We start from the raw sequence: 14,749 nt of genomic DNA on the forward strand, positions 1-14,749 counted from the left end.
GAATGACAAGTACAAACGCTGGAGTTGTAGCTCTGGCTGTCCCACATCTACAGTGGAATTTTCATAGCAAATGCCCAATTAAAATACAGTTTCACAGAATTTGTTCCTTAAATGCACAGATTTCATCAGAAAGCATTGCATTACTTCTTTGAACCAAAACACAGGTTGATGTTGTGAGTAAGCCTGTGCAACTTCATCTGTCATTAATGTGTAATGCTAATGTTACACCTCATCTGTTCACCAAATGATGATCCACTTCATCAGTGGAAATAGTATCAAAGGTCTGTCATAAAGCTTATCCAAGCAAGGTGCTATCAAAGAAAAGTAAGCCATCAACAACATACTTGCACCACAGGCTCAAACATTGGGAAACTAAGACTTATAATCTTCACTGCTTTTATGTTCTAACCAGATTGTGCTGGTTGGACTAGAATTAGAGGAATGTTCTCATTGACCTCCACAGCCTTGAATCAGGCACCAAAGGCTTAGCAGTTACTCCACTGCAGGTAGTGATGTATAGAGCCACTGCCCCAGAATATCCCTGAAAGGCTTTGACTGAAAGCAAAGCTCTCTGGGATGGGGCTTTCTCATTTGTAAAATCTCTCAAGAATATTACGTTTTCAAATATCTATTTTAAAGACTTTTAAAATAAAAATAACCAATTTAAATAATAAAGAGTAATTAAAAAATACTCAAAGTACAAAAAAACACCAAAAAAAAAAGATTTAAATAAATTAATTTAAAGAAATTGGTTTCCTTCCCCATTGCCACCTGCAAGGGAACCAACCTGATATAGTTGTCAGCACATTTGCTCCAACATTAGAAGCTACAGATTGGGTGGAGGAAGAGTTTGACTCCAACCATGGAAAAACTGGTTTGTAACCCGGGTGGAGACAAACTGATCTTAATGGATATTTACAAGGCGGGTTTATGAACAAAATGTAACTCTCTGGCAAGATGTTACCATCAAGGCAGGGATAAGGAAGGCTAACTCCAATGGGGTCCTTCATGAAATGTTCGGAGCTCTACCTTGGCAACACCCAGTTTTGTCAGGGGGTTAAGAACAGCAACTGCATGGCAAACCCAGTCCGGGCACTGATACCCATTACTGTATATCATTGATGAGCACCAGGCCTTAATCTCAAACACCATTACTGATTTCATCACTTCCGGCTGTCTGCCTTCCACAGCCTCCAAACTTATCTTTTCCAAGCCCCGCACAGCCTATTTTTACCTTCTCCCCAAAATCCATAAACACAACTGCCCTGACAGACCCATTGTTTCTGTTACCTGCTCCTGTCCCACGGAAATGATTTCCAAGTACCTCGACTCCATCCTATCCCCCCTGATGCAATCTCTCCAGACCTATGTCCGAGATACCTCACATGCCCTTCGTCTCTTTAATGACTTACGCTTTCTGAGTCCCCACTCCCTCATCTTTACTATGAACATTCAGTCACTCTACACCTCCATCCCTCACCAGGAAGGCCTTAAAGCCCTCCGTTTCTTCCTCGACCGCAGAACCATCCAATTTCCCTCTACTAACACTCTACACTGCCTTGCGGAGCTGGTCCTCCCCTCAACAACTTCTTTGACTCCTCCCACTTCCTCCAAGTTCAAGGTGTAGCTATGGGCACCTGCATGGGCCCTAGCTATGCCTGCCTCTTTGTAGGGTACATTGAACAATCCCTGTTCCAGTCGTACACTGGCCCTATCCCCGAACTCTATCTCCATTACATTGATGACTGCATCTGTGTTATCTCCTGCACCCATGCAGAACTCGTGGACTTCATCAACTTTACCACCAATTTTCATCCTGCACTCAAATTTACTTGGACCATCTGCAACACCTCCCTCCCCTTTCTTGATCTCACAGTCTCCATCACAGGAATAGACTATTAACTGACATCCATTACAAGCCCACTGACTCCCACAACTATCTCGACTACACTTCTTCCCACCCTGCTTCCTGCAAAGACTCTATCCCCTACTCCCAATTCCTCCAAAAACGCTGGATCTGCGCCCAAGATGAGGTGTTCCATACTAGAACATCCGGGATGTCCTCATTCTTTAGGGAACGGGGGTTCCTCTCTGCCATCATAGATGAGGCCCTCACTCGTGTCTCTCGGAACACTGCAGATCTGCCCTTGCTCCCCCACCCCCCTAGTCGCAACGGAGACAGTCCCCCTAGTCCTTACCTTCCACCCCATCAGCCGTCGCATACAACACATAATCCTCTGAAATTTCCACCACCTCCAATGGGATCGCACCACTAGCTACATCTTGCCATCTCCACCTCTTTCCACCTTCCGCAGACCGTTCCCTCCGCAACTCCCTGATTAACTCGTCTCTTCACACCCTAACCACCCCCTCCCCAGGTACCTTCCCCTGCAACTGCAGAAGATGCAACACCTGTCGTTATACCTCCTCCCCGACTCTGTCCAGGGACCCCGACAGTCCTTTCAGGTTAGGCAGAGGTTCACTTGCACCTCCAACCTCATCTACTGTATCCGTTGATGTGGACTCTTATACATCAGCGAGACTAAATGCAGACTGGGCAATCGTTTCACTCAGCCCGCATGAACCAACCTGACCTCCCAGTTGCTGGACACTTTAATTCTCCTTCCCATTCCTACACAGACCTTTCTGTCCTCGATCTCCTCCATTGTCAGAGTGAGGCTAAACGCAAATTGGAGGAACAGCATCTCATATTTCACTTGGGCAGCTTACAGCCCAGTGGTATGAATATTGATTTCTCTCACTTCAGGTAGTCCCAGCATTCCTTCTCTCTCTATCCCTCCCCCACCCAATTCGCACTAGCTTCTCATTTTCACCTTACAAACAGCTTACAATGGCCTGTTTCCTTTATCATTATCACTTTTTTGCATATCTTTCATTCATTGTTCTTTACCTCGCCACATCACCGTCTATATCTCTCGTATCCCTTATCCCTAACCAGTCTGAAGAAGGGTCTCGACCCGATACGTCACCCATTCCTTCTCTCCAGAGATGCTGCCTGTCCCGCTGAGTTACTCCAGCTTTTTGTGTCTATCTTCGGTTTAAACCAACATCTGCAGTTCCTTCTTACACACTCTTTGACCACCTAATCAAGGATCACAGAGTTGTATGTGTCACCTGTGCCACAACAGTACTAATGATTGCAGGACTGATCATTGCCTAATCAACTCAGTTGTCTCAAATACTCTGGCCAGTAAATATCAGCATCAACAGATGTCATGTTGCAACAAAAAACAACATTGAAGCTTGCAAGGATCCCGCAAAGGTAGCCCTTCTTGGCTCGCCTCACACACAATCTGTCACTCAGCTGAATGGAGCCACTGAGTGGCCAGTGTATGAGTTATCCTGAAGCCCACCATCATTGGCAATTGTGGCTTATCCACTAAAGAGAGCTAGGACTGGTTTGATAGAATGGCCAGGAGATTGTGAAGATAATTAACTAGAAATGCAAGGCACAACCGGATTGGAAGTTACAACGTCATTAATGGGAAAAGGGAGAGCATGACAGATACCAGAAGGACAACTACGACAGAAAATCCATGACCTAAAACCATGTGGTAGGTAGAGAGCATGCAGAAAGATCCGCAAATTGCTGACCAGTTCATCAGTGATGTCAAAGCCATCTTCAGCCTGAATACCCAAGGCATCATCCCACTAAGAATAGAGGTGATCTTAATAAGGAGGGAAAGACAATCAATACCCTTTTGAAGGAACACTTTGAAGACTGCCTGAAGCATGACTTTGTTGTTCACATGACTACAATACTTTATTCGGATTGGATTTGCCAACAATCCTGGCTGACAATGAGTTGAAAACGTCACATTCCATTTGAAACACGAGGCCTCAGGAGCAGAAGTATCGCTCTGAAGTTCTAAAATTTGATGGTAAACAGCATTAATCAAAGATTCATAATCTCCATATCTGGGAAGAGGAGATACTACAATTGTTTTCAAATAGAGAGAGAAACTGTAGAGGCTCTTCCTGCCTTCTGCCAGAGAATGTCATTCCAGGATTTTCCTCAACCACTTTTTCCCAGTGGTTGAAGAATTGCTTTCCTGAATCAGAATGTGGATTAGAAACTGGGCAAGATTATTACTGCGTGCCAATGCAAAGAAAAATGCAAGGAGGAACATCACATGGGCTGTTTCAATCTGATTCAAGTCTTTGAGTCTTAACTAGGAGGGACTATGAAGCATTATCCTCAAATTCAGTTGCACCCTGAAATTCGACTTCATTGAACGTTTGGCCTGCCAGCCTTGATCCAAACCAGCTGGTCCACAATGGATCAGTGAAGATGAGTGTCAAACATGTCTGCATCATTTCCGTACCACTTTTTGTAATATTTCTCTTGGCAGTTTCAGTATTCAAACAACAGTGTGCAGTCGATATTTGTGAATGCACATGTTTGGAGGCAGAGCTTCAAGTTTTCATCAACTAGTTCAGTTCACTAAGGTGTTGGAGCGTATTGGCTTTGGTCTCTACATTGGTAAGACAAAAATTGCATATCAACTTCTTCTTCATGGACATGACCATGCCCCAACAATAACGTTTGTTGGAACGACCCTGAGAAAACATAGACCACTTCTCATATCTTGGGAGCTACCTCTCTGCAAAGACAGTTATTGATGGTGAAATTCACTATTATTTTCAGTGTATCTGAACAGTTTATGGGTGATTGCAGAAAAAAGGGGTGTTTTGAAGATAAGACCTTGAAACGTGCTAAACTCATGATCTACAGGGGAGTTGTGAGATTTGCTCTATCTACTGAAGACACTAGAAAGTTACTGCTTGTGCCGTCTCCACAAAATTCTCCAAATACATTGAGTGAGCCAACTTCTGTGACCTCTCCTAGGCTAACAATTCCGGGACTGAAGCCCTAATTGCATTGTTTCCACTATTTGCGAGGCCACAATGTTTTGCATGTACAAACTAGACCCTTAAACAGATACTCTATTCTGACCTCCACCAAAGTTGGAGATGACTCGTTGGACAGAGGCAAAGATTCAAGAATCTGCTCAAAGCTCCCTTGGAAAAAAATGCAACATTCCCATTGATTCTTGGAAATCCCTGACCCATTACACTCAAAATAGTAAAAGAGCATTTGGGATGACACTGAGAACTTCAAGGCCATGTGTCAGGAGCACACATAAACAGTCTAATTGCAAAAGGAATGCATCACCTCTCAAAATCCATTTACCTGTCAGGCACCTCATCTCATTTGTGAAAACGTCTATGCTTCCATCAAGGTTTCATCAACCACCTAAAACCCTGCAGAATTGTGGTGGAGGCAAGTCAACCTTAATCCCAAGAGGCAGTCTGAGAAGAAAACGTGACCCCCTAATACATAGGCCTAGAATTACCATTGAGATCAATATGTTACTAAACCCTTCTCCAAGTCCGATGTGGCAAAACTGGCTCTACCATTGGACCCACAATCATGAATTAGGTTTTACCAACTGAGATTGGAACCATCAGCTACCAAGACTTGCATTAGACATTCATTTTATATGGGTGAGATTAAGTCACCGTACAATTACATCAAGGCAGAAAAGCATTTCTACTTTCATAGGCATGTATTTTAATTTAGTTCTAGGATCGAGATGAACCTCTTTTTCTCAGTGTCCTGCGTTCTGGGCAATGTATTCTAGATTGAGATTAATAAAGTACCACCCAGATCAGTGAACGGATTGTTATCCTGTTGGCTTTATTAATGATCAGGAATGAAACCGGTACTGGTTTTGATCTTCAAATACGTTTTATCCTCAATCAACCAAAACCGAGACTGGCGCATTGATTGCAAGGTAAACTTGATCATTGAGGTCTATTTTTGCAAAACGTTAGCTCCCATGATATGGCATGTGGTCCACGTTTCCCAGAATCGTTTCATGAATCTTTCAGCATGGAAACTGGCCCTTCAGACCACCATGTCCTTGCTGTGGTTTGTACCTGACCACATTAATCTGCTTTTTGCCCATAGTCTTCTGCACCTCGGCTACTCAAATAGATTGTCCCTGCTTTCCCTCTCTATCCCCTCCCCTTGCCAGTTCTCCCACTAGTCTTCCTACTACATCCGACTACATCCGATCTTTGTCCCGCCCCATTCCCTGACATCAGTCTAAAGAAGGGTCTCGACCCGAAATGTCACCCATTCCTTCTCTCCAGAGATTCTGCCTGACCCACTGAGTTATGCCAGCTTTTTGTGTCAACCTTCGATTTAAACCAGCATCTGCAGTTTTTTATTCCTACAAATATCTGTTTGGTGCTTTTTAAACCTTGTGACCTTGTTAATCTGCCTCCATTACCCCTTTCGGTAGTGCATTCCAGACTCCAACCACCTAAGTCTGCAAAATTTCTGCCTTGAATTCCCTCTAAAACTTCAACCTCTCACCTTAAACCTTGCCCCATTTTGACCCCCTCCCCCCCCCCCCCCCACCCCACCATAAAAAGATTTATTTATTTCTACACTATGAATTCCCCTCAATAGACAATAGGTGCAAGAGGAGGCCATTCGGCCCTTCGAGCCAGCACCGCCATTCAATGTGATCATGGCTGATCATTCTCAATCAGTACCCCGTTCCTGCCTTCTCCCCATACCCCCTGACTCTGCTATCCTTAAGAGCTCTATCCAGCTCTCTCTTGAATGCATTATGATTTACTGTATGATTTACTCATGATTTACTGTACTTCAAAAGGTTCAACCCGTAGACTCCCCCACATCAGGAAAACAAACTCAGCCTGTCCAGTCACTCCTTATAAATGAAATGCTCCAATCCAGGCAACATCTTGGTCCCTCGTCTCTGCACCCTCTCCAACGTAATCATATTCTTCCGATAGCATGATGACCAGAAATGTGCACAGTAGTCCAGTTGTGAAACTTACTTGTCAGAGGGCTATGTGATTTAGTGGGAGCAGATTGGAATATTTGCCTGGCTGATATTGAATGCTTAAATAAAAACATCAGCAATGGCTAAGAGCAATCACACGTGTAGACATCATCTCCATACTGATGTTTTACAATCGCAATTTTGGGCAACATTGACTCTTGAGCTGTAGGTTGAACTACTTCTCGTTTTCTGAAAATTAGCTCCACTCCTGTGGGATATTTTGTGGAGGTAAGATGCAGTAAGAAGCATAAAAGAAAGCAAAGGTGAGGCAATTCTGAGAAAGGATCAAATGGAGAATTTTGTTCATACTGAGGTTGGAGTCTGGAATGCACTATCTGAAGGGATAATGCAGGCAGATATTCTCACAATGTTTAAAAAGCACTAAGACGGATACTTGGCCTGTATAACATATAACAACTACAGCATGGAAACAGGCCTGTCCGGCCCTACCAGTCCACGCCGACCATTCTCCCTGACCTATAATGAAGGAATAATGAAGGAATTGGGCTTATACCAGTCAAATGTAGATCAGTGTGATGATTTGAGCGAATAATCATACACAGAAAGGGTATAAGGATCTACACAAGAGAAGCATGTAGAATAAGTGGAGAGGAGAGCTTGGACTGAATAAGGGTGCTGACCCGAAACATCACCTATCCATGTTCTCCAGAGATGCTGCCTGATCTGCTGAGTCACTCCACATTTTGTCCTCTTTTGTATCCTTTTACGAGTTAGTTATTGAAACTGGATGGTTTGAGTTTAAGGAGAGGCTGGATTGGCTGGGATTTTTTTTCCTGGAGTGTAGGAAGTTAAAGAGTGACCTTATGGGAGTGCATAAAATCAAGAAGGGCATGGGTTTGGTGCTTTCAGACAAGATACAATTTGAACATTGTGAGTACATGCCACTTGATAGCTGAGCCAATGGAATATCCATTACTTTCTTGATGATTGAAAGTAGTTGATGGGGAGGTAATTGGCCAGATTTGTTCTGATTTTCTGTGGGCTGGACAATTTGCCCTGTTGTCTGTCAGAATTCTGTGCTTAACAGATTGCAATAAATTATTCTGGAGCATGTCACCAGCACTTCAGGAGGATTTTGTCAGAGCCCAAGGTCGTAAATATCCATTTGATGGTTTTGTTGTAAAATATCATGTGAACTAAATCAAACTGGCTGAAGCTAAGCACTGTAAAGGCAGAGACTTTTACTACTTATATGCAACTTCTTCTTCTTATTGTGTAGAATTATCATTAACCAGGGCCGCGACATGGACGCTTCTACCATGACCCCAATATGCAACTTAGAAAGAAAAATCTCTTCCATGCAAACACATAAGATGCAACATCCTGGGACCCAAACACTTCTTTTGGATGAAGTACACATTCACATGTACTGTTTCCAATTTGGACATTGTCTTTGGTGATCATGAAACGGCTTTCTCTACATTGGACAAACCAACCGCAGACCACCACTGTTCAATCTGCTAGGGTGACCTTGAACATACTGATGCCTGTCACTTTGATTCCACATCCTATTCCCATCATATTCCTTCTAAATTTAGCTTCTTACACTGTTCTGTGAGAGGCCAAAGGATAAAAATACGTCATCTTCTGCCAAGGCACGCGCCCCCCCCCTCCCCCCCCTCTCTCCCCTCCCTTTCAGGACTCAAAGTTGTGTTGAATCATTTCAGATAATCTGCCTTTCCCTGGTCTGTCATAATTGATCCGCCCACAAGTAAGAGCAGAGAATGCAAGTATGTTCTGTGGATGGTCTGTGTCTGTGAACAGGAATAGCTTTTTGGATCAATGATCCTTCAGGTTAGTTGGGGGGAGAGCCTGTTTCTCAGTCTTTAGATATGCAGCCTAACCTGCTGAATGTTCCCGGTATCATCTTTTGTATAATATTTCCAACCTCTGCACTTAAAAAAAAATTCAATCTCTGGCTAGTTCTGAGATTTTTTCCCACCATGCCATCTGACCTGTTGGTTTCCCCTAATATTCCCCTTTATTTCAGATTTCCACCAGCTACTATGTGGTCTATTTTATAATTACAGCAGGGGTTCTGTTTTCTCCTCCACCACGTACAGACAAATTCGGTGGCAGTGAAAAGCAATCATCACTCACTCTCAGCCAATACTAATCTGTGTCTGGACACAAAGGGCTGGCTGGCATGACTCAAAGGGCAGCATCTCTGGAGAACATGGATATGTGAGGTTTGGGGTCCATACCCTTCTTATGCCTTTTGTGCATCTGCAATTCTTTATATGGCTTCCGTTTTCTCTTGGGTCCCACCCTGTCCTGGACATTCTCTTTGTCCTTTGCACCTTAAAACACGTCTGTTTTTTCGATTTTCCCCCTCCGAGAAAGTCCAACCTAATCAGAACTACGTTTCTTTCCTCGCGGATGCTGCTTGACCGATTGAATATTTCAAACACTTTCGTTTTCATTTTAATAAGAGAACAAAGTAATTGTCTATATGCATCAGTCAGGCGTCTCCCACATTTAAACCTCTGCCTGGTTTACAACCCACAATTTCCTTCAAAGAAAATGAAAGGGAAATCAGAACATATTTTAGTCTAGGCATATTTTTCCGTTGGATTAGTTAGCAGTGCCGTAACGATTGTCCTTCAATTCCTTGCATTTTCACGGAGAGCTGGCAACCCCGTTAACAAAAATGTTTGTGCGTGGTTGTCATCTTGGTTAACTGAAATTTCCTTCATCTGTTACTGCTGGAACCATTGTGGTGACATTTGAAATCGTGATGCGGGCGACGCTCGTTGATGAGAATGAAACACGCCTTTATTATGCAATAGAAATATTATTGCAACATCTGAATATAGGATCTTGCTACAGAAAAACAAGTGTCCATCCATGTTCGACAAACGTTTTAATATCAACTGAAAAATAGATGTGCTGTAATTGCATTTTTTTTTAAAGGATCACTGCAATTTTTTTTAAAAATCTGCTTGCAGCTTTCAATTTTACACTCCGCGTGCACTTTCACTATACAAGCTTTGTTTTCGTGCAACAAAGGAAAAAACAGCAAAGGAGAGCAGGTGTTTGCAGAGGGAAGTCGGTGCAGCAGATGTGCGGGCATCCTGCAGCGGAGCGGAGTGCGGCTGGACAGCGGGAGCAGGCGGCACCAGGCGGGCGGGTGGGTGGGTGGGCGCTGCTGCTTCTACCGCTTGCATTGGGCAAAACCGGCAGGAGGGGCGTTCTCACCAATCGCCCTCCTTCAACCCCCCCACACACACTTACGGCTTACTATTGCACCCCCCCAACCCACCCCAGAGACACCCTCATCAAACTATTACAACCGGTTGAACACTGTAGAGGAAGCAAGCGGTACAATCAGGAAATTGGTACAATCAGGAAATTGTACAAAAGTCAAAGCAAATCAATAAAAGGCCCCGCCTCCTGCCAGCTGAGCCCGGTCTTGCTGTGTCTTAAGAGAAGCACACTGGTGCGAGATTTACACGCGGAAAGAAACAAAAAACTGTGAGTAAAAATTCAGTGTTAAGTGCGAATTGCTGGGCGCGGTGCAACCGGGGCAAGGCGGCGAGTTTAACACTGCACGGTTCAGCTCAGCTCAGCTCAGGCCCGGCTGCTTTGTCATTGGGGATGTGGGCGACAGAAGCCCTCGGCTCGGGAGGAGCGCGGCTGATGTTTACTGGCAGCTGCAGCTCGCCTGACAGCGGCTGTGGGTGGGTGGGTGGGAGGGAGGGAGGGAGGTGTTCAGAACGAAACGCAAACAACCGGGTTGGGTACCAAAGGGACACAAAGGCCGAGTCTCGAACTGTGCATGCACTGGATTTTAAAATGTTTTATTAAAAATAAAAAATAAATCTCCACGACCTGCCCACCCGGGTATCACAAACGTCAGCGGCGCATTTGAGGTCTGCATCACGTTGTGAGTGAGGGGCAGCCAGAGAGAGGCAAATGGAAGCACTTAAAAGTAAGTACAAAACCACTCCAAAAGATTTCCATACGAATATCACCATTTTAAAAAAATGGATTATGACACTTTTAATATTCTAGCACAAAGTTTAGAACAAGTTTCTCCTCGTGAGGAGGAAAAGAGTTGGACCACCAAAGGAAATTAAGTGTGAACCTTCAGTAAATGTTAATGGATTTCAACCAGGCGTTGGGGGTTGGGCTGGATGCTAATTGTTTTCCTGGGAACATATTTGATGAAAGTTTTGACGTGACATATCAAAAATACACTGTTATGTAACCATTTCATTTTGGACGTCTTGCTGTCTAAATACTGTGATGTCATTTCAGTTTTTCCCACTGTAGATAAAGTGATTTACAACTTTAAAATGATGACATTACAGTATATAGTTTGTTCAAAGGCAGTTGAGAACTAGTCATACTATGAATCATTTTCATGTGTTTTATGTGTCTGCAAGATTAGCTGACAGTATTTATTTAAGAAGTTTGGTTTGGACGTGTATGCCCACCAACCACAGTTCAGTTCTTCAGTAGAAGAATTGAGAAAAGACCATCTTCCTTGGATGAGAGAGTCTGATGATAGGTTCAGACCCTTCCTTTTTATTCAAAAATGCTGCCTAACCTGCTGATTTACTCCGGCACTTTGTGTCTATCTTTGGTCTAAACCAGCATCTGAAGTTCCTTCCTGCACATCTTTCTTGGGTGAGTGCATTTCACATGGCATTTCACAGTACAGAGCTATTTTGTTTTCAAACCCCTTGACATTGAAAGTAATTAATGAATTACCATCCACGACTTTTTTGCACCATTCCTTTTTCTAACTGATGAATTTCTGCTGATGGAATGTTAACACGCTTCTTTGCAGAGTTATTGTTTAAATGGAGGTCATGATTTCATGCAGAATACTAATATTCTTTATTGTGGTACCATGAAGACAGTTGTGCGTGTGATCTCAATCAAGCCTGCAATCTTTTTTCTTTTAAACAAGTGTTTTTCTATGCTTTGTGTACAAATTACTCTTCACCCTCTTCCCCCACCATACAATGACCACCATAATCCAGCAGTCAAGATCCAGTCAATGCCACAGATTGTTCTGAATACATTCCTCCAATTAATTTTTCAACAATCCATATAGTTCCTTCCTGCCCACTTTGCTCGAGAAGAGGATCATTAGAACATCTTCTCAGCACCTGCCCAAAGTCCCTTGGGGAAGGTCGCCATCGGTGGCGCCATGACCAGGTGCTCAAGGTGGTTGCTGAGAGCATAGCCACTGCCATCAGTAACAACAAACACCACCACGCCCCAAAGAAATCAATCACTTTTGTCAAAGCTGGAGAGAAGCCTCAACCACACCAAAAAACACAGGCGGGCCTCCTCTACACGGCCACTGACTGGCAGCTGCACGTCGATCTGGGCAAACAGCTGAAATGTCCACAGCACATCACAGCAACATCACTCCGGCAAGACATGATCATCACCTCCGGTGACAAAACAGCTGATCATTCTGGAGCTGACAGTGCCCTGGGAAGAGCGTATTGAAGAAGCTAATGAGAGGAAGTGCGCAAAGTACCAGGAACTGGTGGAGATGTGCCAGGACAGAGGCTGGAAGACGCTATGAACCCATAGAGGTGGGCTGTAGAGGCTTTGCAGGACGCTCACTCTGAAAAGTCCTCAACCAATTGGGCATTACAGGGCTGGCAAAGAAGAGGGCCATTCAATCCGCAAGCGAAGCCGCAGAGAAAGCCACTAGGTGGCTTTGGATCAAGAAGGCTGATCCGTAGGCGGTTGCTGCTGGGATGCAAGTCGGGGCCTGATCAACCCTGGCTGGGTCGCCTGGGCGAGGGTGTCTGATGTTGTGAGACCCGAAACACCCCATGACCCCAGGTCACATCACTGAGGATGCGTCCCAGCACATCCAGAAGATGTATCTTTCACACTCCAATTAATTTTTCAACTATCCATATAGTTTAGTTCGTTATCATTGACTTTCTCTACTCCTGAGCTTTCTGTAGATGACGGCATGCTTTAGCCACCACCAAATTATGCAGTCCATGGGTTTCTTGGCGTTCTCTGTGTACTTCAGTTTCAGCAGTTGAGATGTATCTTCCATGTGTCTTTCAGTACATACACAGCCTGGATGTTAATGGGTGATGTTTTGTACAGATTTTAAAAAATGTTGCTGTATTTATATGTGGAATATCAAGTCTGATCTCTGATCTGGATGGGGTTTATGGGTGATGCTAATCTTTAATGGGGTTCAAGGAAGATCCTTAACCTTTCTGGACAAGAGGCCTTTTTGGAGGGATGAGGGGTATTTTGGAAACTGAGTGAGATCTTTTCGTACACAAAGAGCATTCAAGAGAAATTACCTCTCCAAAGTTAAATGTCTTTTTCAACTATTCAGGTAAAATCCATGGCTTTCTCGTTTTAAAACAAAACAAACTTATCATTCCACCTTAGATTCATAGAGTGATACAATGTGGAAACAGGCCCTTCGGCCCAACTTGCCCACGTCGGCCAACATGTCCCAGCCACACGAGTCCCACCTGCCCGCATTTGGTCCATATCCCTCCAAGCTTGTCCTATCCATGTACCTTCTGGAAATAAAATTTTGGCCTGCAATTATTTCTGCTCCTTAAACCTGGAATGAGGTGTATTGCAACAAATTTTGATGTTTTATCAATTTTATCTAGCTTGCATCCAAAACGCCTGATTTTGAATGTTAATGTTAGTATTGAGTGTAAATGCTTTGCCACTTCTTTGTGACACACAGGTTCAGATTGCAACAGGTTCCAGTTTACTGCTAACAGTTATTAACCTAAAAAAAATGCTTGAAATAGTAAAATGCAAACTAAGGTTTGAAATATTAAAATGTAACCACTGAAACAATTCAGTAACTAAGAAAAATACTAACCATTACACTAACTACTTTTGCTACCAAAATCCCAAATCAATGAACTGTTGTACCTTACACTTTAAATGTTTTCCCCTCTGCTTTCTCTTTTCCACTTGAATCCTCTGAATAGGTTTGGAGAGGATACTTAAACAGTTGTATCCTAAAATCATTAACCTTTCTCGTATCTGTGACATGATTTCTTTGTTCCTAAAACAATGTATTTTCAGTTGTTGATGCTATTTTTCTCCTCTTTCTGTATTTTGCAGTAAGAAGAGAAAAACCAATATTTTGCACTTGAATATGTCTCTCAGGAAATTAATCTCTAAAGGCTTTAAAAAAATTATTACTGCATTGAGGATCAGGGCAGATAGGAATTGGATCATAAGTGTAAGTCACAGCATATTTTATTGAAGACTTTGATTTACGTTATTTTGGGGGAATAAAAATGATAAAAAATCTAATTCGGAGTATTACTAGATAAAGGCCTAAAGGTGTCATGAATTTGGGGTGAGGGCAAGAGAGAACCTTTCACCGTCCGGCGCGGCCTGCAACCACCACAGCCTGACCGCGGGAGAAGACGGCAGGGGAAGGGAAAAGACATTCTGGCCTTCCATCACAGTGAGGAGGGGACTGGAGGAGACTCACTGTGATGGATGTTTCTTTTTTTTGTGTGTTGGTTGGGGTTGTGTGATTTGCTTATTTTATTGCTTTTATTGTTGGACTGTGGGTGACTAAATTTCGTCAAAAAAACTTGTTTTTTGGATGACAAATAAAGATATCCTGAATCTTGTATCTTGAATATTTAGTGGATGTAACCAACCTAATGAAAGAGATATGGATGGAATAAGGAATTTGAATAAGGGCATTTATACCTAGTGAGTGTTCTGAGGCAAGAGAATTTGAAAAGAATGGGTATGATGTTTGAGAAGGGAGAATCATGGACAATGTTGCTTAGTCTGAAGATCAAAGAGGGAAATTGAACATTGATGAATTTGTTGGG

At 43.3% G+C, this 14,749-nt stretch overlaps 1 protein-coding gene across 2 annotated transcripts in view; it reads left to right on the forward strand.

Annotated features, from left to right (window-relative positions):
• Positions 1-10,265: 10,265 nt before the first annotated feature.
• The window catches only part of mapre2 (microtubule-associated protein, RP/EB family, member 2), a 54,360-nt gene continuing 49,876 nt past the window's right edge, over positions 10,266-14,749 (forward strand). The window contains exon 1 of one of the 2 annotated variants that reach the window (XM_078397358.1): positions 10,266-10,397. The gene's annotated coding sequence lies outside the window, so the exon portion shown is untranslated. Of the gene's footprint in view, positions 10,398-10,702; positions 10,855-14,749 lie in introns of those variants that run through there. The other variant, XM_078397361.1, reaches the window with a different exon arrangement.

Source organism: Rhinoraja longicauda, chromosome 4, assembly GCF_053455715.1.
Source record: "Rhinoraja longicauda isolate Sanriku21f chromosome 4, sRhiLon1.1, whole genome shotgun sequence".
In the NCBI taxonomy this organism is placed as follows: Eukaryota; Metazoa; Chordata; class Chondrichthyes; order Rajiformes; family Arhynchobatidae; genus Rhinoraja; species Rhinoraja longicauda.